Below are 11,313 nucleotides of genomic sequence, written 5' to 3'. Positions count from 1 at the left end.
TTGCTTCCGCATGTGTTATATTAACACCATCAATATCACCGTGCATGAGCTCCAATGACTCACTAGCGCGGTTGGATGCCTGAGACGGAAAGGGGGTGCGTCTTTGCTTGCTGATGAGACCCCGTCGCATAGCCTGTTCACGTGTTTGATTCCCGGCAAACCGTGCACCATCTTCTCCTTATGTAATTTTTGTAGGGTAGGAAAGTTTAGGTGTCCGTACCTTGCGTGATACTTCTTTGGTCCTGGCCGAGAGGCTGGCTGGTTGCTCTATCTCTAACTCAAGAATGTAAAGGCGATTTTCGGGCATCGAACTTGTGTGAGCAGTGGTCGTCTATCATCGCGGATCTCGAGTAGCCGTGCTCGATGAAAATGTGGCAGCCGGCCTCATCGAGTTGACCCAGGCTCACAAGGTTAGCCTTTAGCCTCGGGATGAAGTAGACGCCGGTCAGCTTGTGGTGCTCGCCTCCCATGCCGATGAACAGGATGGTGCCGCGCCCTTCGATCTCGACGACGGAGCCATCACCGAACTTAACCGTCCCGCGAATCCCCGAGTCGAGCTTGGAGAATGCAGACGAGGCATTTGTTACGCCCAGCTGGAGCTCTTCCTCAAGTTCGAGGCTCATTGAAGCAGCTACACCATCGCCGATTACCTCCGTAGATTTGGAATTGGATTAGGGGGTATGACTGATGCACTCATCATGAAAAGAGCCAGCTCGTCCTCCTCGGATTGAGCCATAGGAGCCTTCTCGACCGTCTCCTTGTTCTTGAGCTTGCTCCCGCAATTCTTCCCACAGTACGAGCACTGGATTGGACCTGTCGTCAGTCGACTCCTTCTTTTGATCTGCATCTTTTCCGCACATGCACCTGCGAGATTTCCATGGCTTCTTACCGCCTTTGCGGCTGGAGGACTTGTTGCTCTCGTCAGTGTTGTCGCAGAATTTTAGGCTTTGGACCGTCGTCAGTCGACTCCTTTTGATCTGCCTCTTTCTGCGCATGCACCCGCGAGATTTCTATGGCTTCTTACCACCTTTGCGGTTGGAGGACCCATTGCTCTCGTTAGTGTTGTCGCGAGTGCAAGTCATTCCTCCTTTGTGAGGGGTAGACGATCATCCTTGTCGACAGTTGAAGCGACATTCTTCTTCTGCTGCTGGATGTTACGCAGTCTTCCGGTCACCTCTTCCACTGAGTAATGTCTCGATTGCAATCGCGACTTGCTCGAGGTGATCGGGGATGACATGCAACATCTTCTTCACAATTTCTGTCTCGATGATGCTCCCACCGAGAGTGGTGATGCTGTTGGCAAGCCCTGTGACCCTTGCACCTGTAAGGTTGACGTGCATCAAGAAGGCCCACTTGTTGTGTAGTTGGACCTTGTTAGCATCGGGTACTGAACGGTGGCAGTCGTTGTCTCCCTGATTACTTGCTCAATGACAACTCGACGTCCGTCATCGGGCGTCGGCCTCTTTTTGGCGATGTAGGCACACGACTGCAGAGTGGAGGAGTGAGTGAGCCTGCCTAAGATAGACCCCACGATTTGTGTATTTTCCGCGCTTTGCATTTTCTTCTACTCAAACCTATGACCTGTGTGTTGTTAGGTCGACGCTCTAACCACTTGAGCTATTCAACTTGATTGTTAATAAAGTTGGCTCCTCCACAATGATATACCATCGATGGCTTAAACCAGGCTCTGATAACACTTGTTGACTTCTGGCGATTGGGAGGAAAACATCGACGAAACAAAATCGGCTGAAGAAAAATTTCTTCGAAGAAAAAATAATGGAAAGTAAAAGGAGAGAGAGAGAGAGATTTGCTGAAGACTCGATGATTTCATTCGTCATTCAGTGGGATATTTAAATAACAAATTATCCTAATAGGAAAAGTAAATGGCAACTTAACTAACGCTCTTCCACTTGACCTGTACTTCCCACTTACTTTAATTGTGTGGGTTTAACGTAAAAATAGTTACCTAAAAAAATGGTTAACTAAAAGTTAGGGATCACATTCACTCGGTAGGAATTTATCTAACACAGCCCTCTCAGCTACACCCTACCCGACGACCACACTGCTCCAAGTGAACCCACAAGAATCCTGTCATCGTCACAGAACCCACCTGCAAAGTAGAAAGGAAAAACACAAAGAGAAAACGAGAGAGGGAGAGTGAGTGATTGTTGAGAATACTCCGACAACGATAATCTCGTAGATCTAGTGTCGAAACAACCAACTCACACTGTGAAAGGGATCATCGACGACTGCACGTACATAGGAGGTAAGCTCTCACGCCTTCACAATGTGATTCGTTCTCGAAAAAAAGGTTTGAGTTTCAGATTTTAGAATCTTATAGATCTGCACATAATAGGTGCATACAACCAGAAACACTCCGTGGGAAGCAAAGAAGAAGGGTCAGTGACAAACAACCAAAGGGAAAATGGCAAGAAACGAACGTCAGAGCGTGGTTTCAGAGGAGAGAGAAAACTAATTGAAAAACTCGAGGGAAATGAGTAGAGAAGACGAAGTCCATGGACTTTGGGTCAAACCTACATTTGTTACCCAACTGCAACCCGTTACTGACACTATTCTACCTAGACCCAAACCAATCACTTGCAGCACCTCAGCCACAACCGTGCGCCTACAGCTCGATCAACACCCGAGTACCCGAGGCGCAACCTACTACGGCCCATGCATTAGCCCACACCTGCAACAGCCCAGTACTGCGCCGCAATCTACAACCTGCATACGCATAACGACTCGCACCTTGACCTGAAGTCGCCAACAGCCGCGTCAAACTTTAATTGCACCACATGGCACACCTTCAGTACAACACTTCCTCAGCTAAGTTGGCTTAAATGGCTCGGCTCGACTCTACGGCTCAAAATTCGCTCCTTCGACTCATTAAAGGGGAAAATAGCTAATTTCCATAGTTTCGACCATCTTGAAGTTGAATTTGAGCTTGTTTAAGGCAAATAAGGCCCGTAAGGGTAAATTTCTTGATTTAAGTTCCACTGAGTTAAGAATTCTAACATTACTAACGAAATGGGATGAATATTTTAGTAGAAAATAATGACCGAAAATGATTGGAGTAATTTCGAGGAACGGAAATGAATGTACTAGAATTAGGGAAAACGTCAGCTAAGGCCAACCAAGCAAGTGGCCCTACCATCATTCGGTTATAATTTTGTGTTGTATGATGACATGTGTTTGTGGCTCCACATGTGTTATATGCTTGTATATGCAAACTTTTATGAAATGATATGTATATATTATGATATGTGAATGTTATGTTGTATTTGATGAATTGATATGTTTATAATATGATATGTTGACGACATGTTCGAGATATGCTATGCGAATATTATGATACATGATATGATATGATATGTGCATGATGTGGATTGTTATATCTGAAAGCATGAAAATGTTATGATATGACATATGTGTGATATGAATGATATGAGTTACATGAAATACAACTCTGACATACGCATGAAAGATATGATAAACAATATGAAAAATGATATGATATGAAGGAAACGCTAACGGGATTGTATTATATGATAAAGAAAATGGAAAAATGTTGGGACCTCATGCATTATTGTGTGCTCCTGCATCGAGGGATACCCCTTCTCCTTCACGATAGAACGAATGCGTATGCTACAAGGCAGGGGAACGATCTTTATGTTTATCATAATGCAACTGTGACGGTTGTTATTCTTAACGGGTGTCGGCCATCAACAACTACCAGAGAATGCTTGCTCAACCATAAAGGGGCCCAGGAGGTATGCAAACAGACTGGTGGGTCCATGCTTGCACGTGTGGACTATGTGTAGGGAAAGTACACATTCAAATTGCCCATTTAGGATAGCCGCCATAGGAAAATACACTGTTATGTAGGTCTCATTCATGAAATTATATGTGCTTGCATTTAACTCCGACCGGGGGTCACTTATTGAGTATTTTTTAAAATATTCCAGCCATGTGCTACTCTCATTTTCAGGTAAAGATAAAGCTCCCCTCGGTTGACGGTGGCATCGCAACTAGGAGACCATGATCCATGCTTAGGGTAGTTTCATAATTTGAATTATTAGATTATAGTTTAGTATAGGTTAGTTGCATTTTCATACTATAAGGAACTTACTTTATGTTATTTCTTGTTTATTTCAACGTGCATTATTTTATTTAAGGGCTTTAGAAATGACAGGTAAGAAAAAGGTTATGTTTTTATTATAAAGTTTGAATTAAGTATTTTCACATTAAATGATCATAATACGTATATAGTAACGACCTTAGGTTATAAACAAAATTTAGAATCGTTACAAAATTTCTCTAACGATCCCAGAGAAGCTCACAATAAAAGTAGGCCACACGGACTTTTATCCTTATCTTCTTTCTAAATCTATTGATAACTTGATTACAACCACCAAACAAGATACCTAAATCTAATATGTAATTGAATTCTCTACAAAAGATGTTCACGCAAGCTGGTCTAACTGGATTTTGAATTGATTCTATTTATAGCCTCATTAATTGATGTTTAAAATTATGTCAAAAAATAATTATGTAGTGTGCGTAATTTAATTTTAATTGTCAATTAGCATTAATAATAAAAATAATTTAATCATAAATATAAAAGGACAAGATAATTTATTAAAAAAATCTCTTTAGAAAAAGCAAGCAAATATCACGTGAGCATATTTAATAGTAACTTAAGATGTATTTCTTCCCCTAAATTTATTTAAAACCTTCCTACTCTCAATTTATTATATTTAAAAATATTTAAAAAATAATTATTCTTAAAAAGAAGTGATAAGCTATATATGACTAGTGTGAGATCCCAAATCTGTTGAAGTGGAGAGCGAAATACTCTCTAAAGGGTGTGAAAACCTCTCATTGCCAAACGTGTTTTAAAAACCTTGAGAGAAAGTAGGAAATTCCAAAGATACAATGTCTACTAGGGGTGGGTTTGAACCATTACAAATGATATCAGAGCAAGACACCGGGCGATTTACCACCAAAGAGGTTGAGCCCCAAAGAAGGGTGGATTTAGTGAGGGTCCCACATCCATTGAAAAAAGAAACGAGTGCAAGCGTGGATCTGTGCCCCGAAGGGGGGTGTAGTGTGAGATCCCACATCGGTTGGGAAGGAGAAGGAAACACCCATCATAAGGGTGTGGAAAACTCTCCCTATCAGATGCAAGAAAAGTCTCCTCTTACACAACTAGTCTCGATGGCAGGCAAGCTCATGGCTGGCAAGCAAACTCGACTTAATTGGATTAAGTGGTAATTTCACGAATCAAATTTGTATAGTTATAAATTAGCAAACATAGGTCCTCCTTCCATCGCTAAGCACAAAATTCAGAAATCTCTCTCAATTTAGATGGAGATATTGGCGAGTATTAGGGACTCCATTTTGGCGGTGGCTGTGGTGTGTTTAGCCGTATGGGGATGGAGATTTTTGAACTGGATTTGGCTGAGGTCCTAGAAGCTTGAGAGGTCCCTCAGAAACCAAGGCTTCGCCGGGAATCCTTACCGGCTTCTCTCCGGCGACATGAAGGACATAGCCGCCATGAGGGAGCAGGCCATATCCAGCCCCATGACCTTCTCCCATGATATTGCTCCACGTGTCATACCCTCCATAAATCATACCATCCACAAATATGGTAAGTTTAATTATGGTAAGTTTAATCATACCATCCACAAATATGGTATGTCGTGTTTGTTTGTTTTTATCAAATAGGTATTTAATTATTCTGTAAGTGTTTGTTTGTTGTTTGTATTAAATATAGGAAAGAATTCATTCATGTGGATTGGACCATATCCAAGAGTGCACATCATGGACCCTGATCAACTCAAAGCTGCACTTTCTTTAATGCATGATGTTAAAAGCCGTCTATCAACCCTCTTGCCAGGTTGCTTTTCGATGGACTTGCTAATCATGAAGGACCCAAATGGGTTAAGCATAGAAAGATAATCAATCCAGCCTTTCATTTCAAACACTTGAAGGTATGCTTTCTTCTTCTAATTAGTATCAAAACTTGCCTTGAATATATAAACTCATAATTAGCATTTATAAGTTTAATTGTGTACAATTGTTGGTGTCGATACGACTTGTAACAGCTCAAGTCCACCACTAGTTGATATTGTCTGTTTTGGACCGTTACATATCACCATCAGCCTCATAATTTTAAAATATGTCTGCTAGGGCGATGTTTCCACACTCTTAATGCTTCATTTCTCTTTCCAACTGATGTGGAATCTCACAATCCACTCCCCTATAGGGCTCAACGTCCTCGCTGGCACTCATTCCTCTTTCCTCACTAGCACACTACCTAGTGACTAGCTCTGATACCAGTTGTAACAGCCCAAACCCACCGTTACTAGATATTGTCCTCTTTGGGCTTTCTCTTTCAGAATTTCCTTCAAGGTTTTTAAAATGTATCTGCTAGGGAGAGATTTTCACCCTCTTGTAGACGCGTCTATTTGTGAGATCCCACATAAGTTGGGAAGAAGAATTGTTAGATAAAACCTAAATTTTTCCTTATTTAGATTCACACGATTTCATTACTTGATTGAATACCTCCATTTGACCATTTGACAAACACGTCGAATGGATTACCTAAGTTTTAGACGGGCAATTTTGTAGGAAGGGGCACAGATTTAGTTAAGGATAAATTATATTTAAATATTAAATCTGTTTAGAAGATTTATCCATCTCATTTTAAGCACAGTCAAAATTTGAGCAATTCTCTCTCTCTCTTATTTTACCCGTTTTATTTTCATCCAACAACTCCGCTCAACAATTTCCTCTCACCGAAAAGAAAAGGATTTCCCTGGCCGATTATCTAAAAACAACAAGTGGTATGGTTGAAGCCATCGGTGGTATATCATTGCGGAGGAGCTAACCTTATCAACCGTCAAGTTGAATAGCTTAAGTGGTTAGAGCGTCGACCTAACAACGCACAGGTTTCAAGTTTGAGTAGAAGAAAATGCAAAGCGCGAAAATAAACATATTGTGGGCTTCATCCCTGAGTTTTTTGGTGTTTACATACCGGGATGGAGGTGAACTCAAAATTTCTCTAAAATGTTTTTAGTACAATTCAATTTATAGATTCTTATTTATTGTTTTTTTTTTGTACAATTTTTCTTTCTCATATGTGTACAATTTTCTTTATTTATGGCTTAAATACATCATCCAATTAGAGGTGAATATGAGTCCTCTTTAGATTTTCCTTTTCGGGTTTCTCCTCAAAGTTTTTAAAACGTGTCTTGTTAGGGAGAGGTTTCCACACCCTTATGAAGAATGTTTTGAGGCCAGCGTTCTTACTGTCACTTGTTTCTCTCTCCAATAGACGTGGAATCTCACAATCCACTTCATTCGATACCCAGTGTCCTCGCTGGCACTCGTTCCTCTCTCCAATAGATGTGCAATCTCACAATTCACCCTCTTCGAGGTCCAACGTTCTCGCTAACACTCGTTCCTCTCTCCAATAGATGTGGAATCTCACAATTCACCCTCTTCGAAGTCCAACGTTCTCGCTAACACTCGTTCCTCTCTCCAATTGATGTGGGATCTCACAATCCATCCCCTCCCTTCGGTGGCCAGCATCCTCATTGACACACCACTCGACGTCCACCCTCCTTCAGGGCTCAGTGTTCTCGCTGGCACACGGTCTGGGGTCTGGCTCTAATACCATTTGTAACAACCCAAGCCCACCGGTAGCAGATATTGTCCTCTATGGGCTTTCCCTTTTGGGTTACTCACGTATGCTAGGGAGAGGTTTCCACACTCTTATAAAAGAATGTTTCATTCCCCTCTCAAATCAATATGTGATCTCACAATCTACTCCTTTGGTGCCAAAGTCCTTGCTGACATTCATTTTTCTCTCCAATCGATGTGGGATCTCACACGAGCAATATTTATGAAATTTCGTATAACATCTCATCATAATGTTTGAGTAGGTTTGTACCAACAAAGTCAAACAATAGAATGAAAAAAATGAGCAAAGAATTAAAAACGTTGCTCTTGGGCGTTATCAACAAAAGGCATAGGGCTATGATGGCAAGTAAAGCTATGCATGCTGATCTATTAAGCATCCTCTTACAATCAAATTTGAAAGAAATTTGAGAGCACGAAAACAACGATGTCGGAATGAGTATCGAAGACATAGTAGAAGAAGGTAGAGTTTTTTACCTTGCTGGCCAAGAAACCACAGCAATGCTACTAGTTTGGACAATGGTTTTATTGAGCTCATACACAAAATGGCAAGATCTAGCTAGAGAAGAGGTCCTACAAGTCTTTGGTAAAACAAACCAAATTTTGATGGTTTAAATCGCCTAAAAATTGTAACACTCTGTTCTATGTATTTTCATTTTTTTTTATTTCATTGGTTAAACTTTATGTTATTCTCAACATTTAGGTTACGATGATATTGAACGAAGTCCTGAGATTATACCCACCAACAGGGTTACTTACTTGTCTTGTTCAAAACGAAACAAAACTTGAAAACTTGACTTTACCAACTGGTGTGATGCTGAGTTTTCCAATTGTTCTTATCCATCGTGATAAAAAACTATGGGGTGATGATTCAAATGAGTTTAATCCCGATAGATTTGTTGAGGGAGTTTCAAAAGCGACACAAAATCAAGTTGGGTTCTTCCCGTTTGGATGGGGTCCTCGCATATGCATCGGACAAAACTTTGCCATAATTGAGGCCAAAATTGCTCTATCGATGATTCTACAACAGTTTTCTTTCGAGCTTTCTTCGTCCTATACTCATGCTCCAATATCCAATTTAACTATTAGACCTCAACATGGAGCTCATATCATGCTACATATACTTTAGTCCGGTTGGGCGGCCTATTTTTAGTAAAGTTCTAGTAGAGATATATATGGTAGGTATTGAGTAAAGATCTGATAGAGATATATATGAGAGATATTTCGTAAAGATTTGGTAAAGCTATATTTAGTAAAATGAAACCGTATATATACCTCACGTGCTTCCCAAATGTTTTTCTTTTAATTCCTTGTATTCTCTCTAGTCTACGTAACTGAAGTCATCAATAAAATCTTTAGCCAATATTCCTCCTTGAATTTTCTGTCTCCTTTTCTTTGGGGTTCATCTTGATCGAGTGTGTGCGTTATTGTGCGATCCTAATAAATGGAATTGAGAAGATAGAAAGTTCAAAGATTGAAATTGAGAAGTTTGATGTGATTTCGGTTTCTAGAAGATGCAGATTGAAGATTATCTGTACCAGAAAGATCTTCACGAACCCCTGTTGGGGATGAAGCCAGATACTATGACCATAGATCAGTGGAAGCTCAAGGATCATCAGGCCTTAAGGTTGATCCGGTTGACGCTGTCTAGAAACGTGACTTTTAACATCATCAAGGTTACAACGCCAGATCCGTTGAAAGTAATTGTCGAATATGTACGAAAAATCGTCAGCTATGAACCGTCGACTACGAGGATCTAAGAAACTGAAGTTTGATAAAATTCGAGATGTAGTTCTCAGCGAAAGTATTCGCAAACTAGAAATTGGAGATTCATCTGGTAGTGCTCTTAGTGTTGGCCAAAGGGGAAGAAGTAAATCGAAGGGCTTAAACAAAGGTCGATCAAAATCAAATAACCGTGAAATTTTTTCAAATAGACCAAACGTTACATGTTGGAGTTGTGGAGAAAATGATCGCTTTCGAATAGATTGTACATAACTAAAGAGGAAGCAGAATCACAAATCAGAAGAGGACAATGATTCTATAAATTCCCCAAAAAATATTGGGGATGCACTAATGCTTAGCATGGACAGTTCGATTGAATCCTGAATTTTGGATTCAGGTGTATCTTGTTAGTCATCTCCAAATAAAGAACTATTTCAGGATTTCAAATCTGGAAATTTCAAGAAGGTGTATCTTGCCGACAACAAAAATTTAGAGATTGAAGAAAAAGGGGATGTATGCATAAAAACTCCAGCAGGAAATCTGTAGCCATTAAAAGATGTAAGATACATTCCTGGTCTCAAGAAGAACCTGATCTCTTTTGATCAGTTGGATAACACAGGTTATGCAACAGAGTTTCGAAAGAGTTCGTGGAAGATTTTAAAGGGTGTTATGGTGGTAGCACATGACACAAAATCTAGAATCTTATACACCTCTATAGGGTGTATGAACTTGGCTGCTGTTGCTGAGAGTGTTTCAAATTCAAGTCTATGCATATGACCATCAAAGAAATGAAGATGCTGGATGCGAAAGAAGTTTTGGAAGGTCTGAAATCTGTTGATATGAGTCTTTGTGTAACGACCCGAAAAAAAAAAGATAATAATAATAAGTAAATAATAATTATAAAAAAAATAAAAATAAAAAATAAAAAGTAAATTATCGACTCTCTCTCCCCACCTTCCCCAAATATCTCCCCAACCCCTACAACTGTAAAATGATCTGCAAAAAAAAAAACAAGAAACGAAATAGAAACAAAAATGGCAGATTTTGGGAAGGGAAAAATGAGAGAAAGAAACATAGTAAAGATCACAGATTTTGGGAGAGAAGAATTGGAGAGGACCTTCACTTCAGGCAGATCTAATAGGAATGGAAAGAGATAGAAAAGTCATCGGTAAGTTAGATCTCATTTTCTTTTATTTTTGCACGAGATAGAAAAGTTATCTTAGATCTCTCTTTCAATTATTTAGATTTTAGGATATGGGATCGAAAATCAAAATTGGGTGTGCCAATTGCATCTAAATTGAATCATCATTTTGAGGGAAGAGAAGAAAATCATAATGGGATGGATGCATAGCCATTTTTACTCAAGGAAAAATTAAAATAGATGGGAAATGGTTAATGACAGTAGTTTTAGGAAAGAAAAGAAAAATTCAAAATCATTTATCGAATTAATTAGAATCAGATTTCCACCTACATTACCCAGTTATTTAGATGTTAATTAGCAGTTAGAAATCATGTCAGATCTTTGAATGAGATCATAGAGCTTCTTCTTTGTACCATTATTGAGAATTAGATCAACCCTTCATTTACTAAACTGTTAGAATTAAATAGGGAAGAAAAGAATTGAACAAGAATTAAACAAGAGGTTTGGAAAAGAATTAAACCGAGAGAGGTTTGAAATGAATTAAACAGAGAGATAGGTAAAGAAAAATATATATACATATATTTAATTAAGTACAGAAAAAAAGAAAAGAAAGAGGTAAAGGAAAGGAAATTATATATATTTAACTAATTAAATACAGGAAAGAAAAGAGAGAGACAGTGGGAGGAAAATGGAACATTTGGTGAACATAAACAATTTTACCGACTAAATACATAGAGTAAAAA

General features: G+C 39.4%; 1 pseudogene; it reads left to right on the top strand.

Annotated features, from left to right (window-relative positions):
* The first annotated feature begins 5,370 nt into the window (after window positions 1-5,370).
* LOC111436621 lies at window positions 5,371-8,836 on the top strand (annotated as a pseudogene).
* Window positions 8,837-11,313: the final 2,477 nt, after the last annotated feature.

This window comes from Cucurbita moschata, unplaced genomic scaffold (genome assembly GCF_002738365.1).
Source record: "Cucurbita moschata cultivar Rifu unplaced genomic scaffold, Cmos_1.0 Cmo_Scf00057, whole genome shotgun sequence".
Taxonomy (NCBI): Eukaryota; Viridiplantae; Streptophyta; class Magnoliopsida; order Cucurbitales; family Cucurbitaceae; genus Cucurbita; species Cucurbita moschata.
Note: the sequence above shows the minus strand (reverse complement) of the source record. Positions and strands in the feature narration are given on the sequence as shown.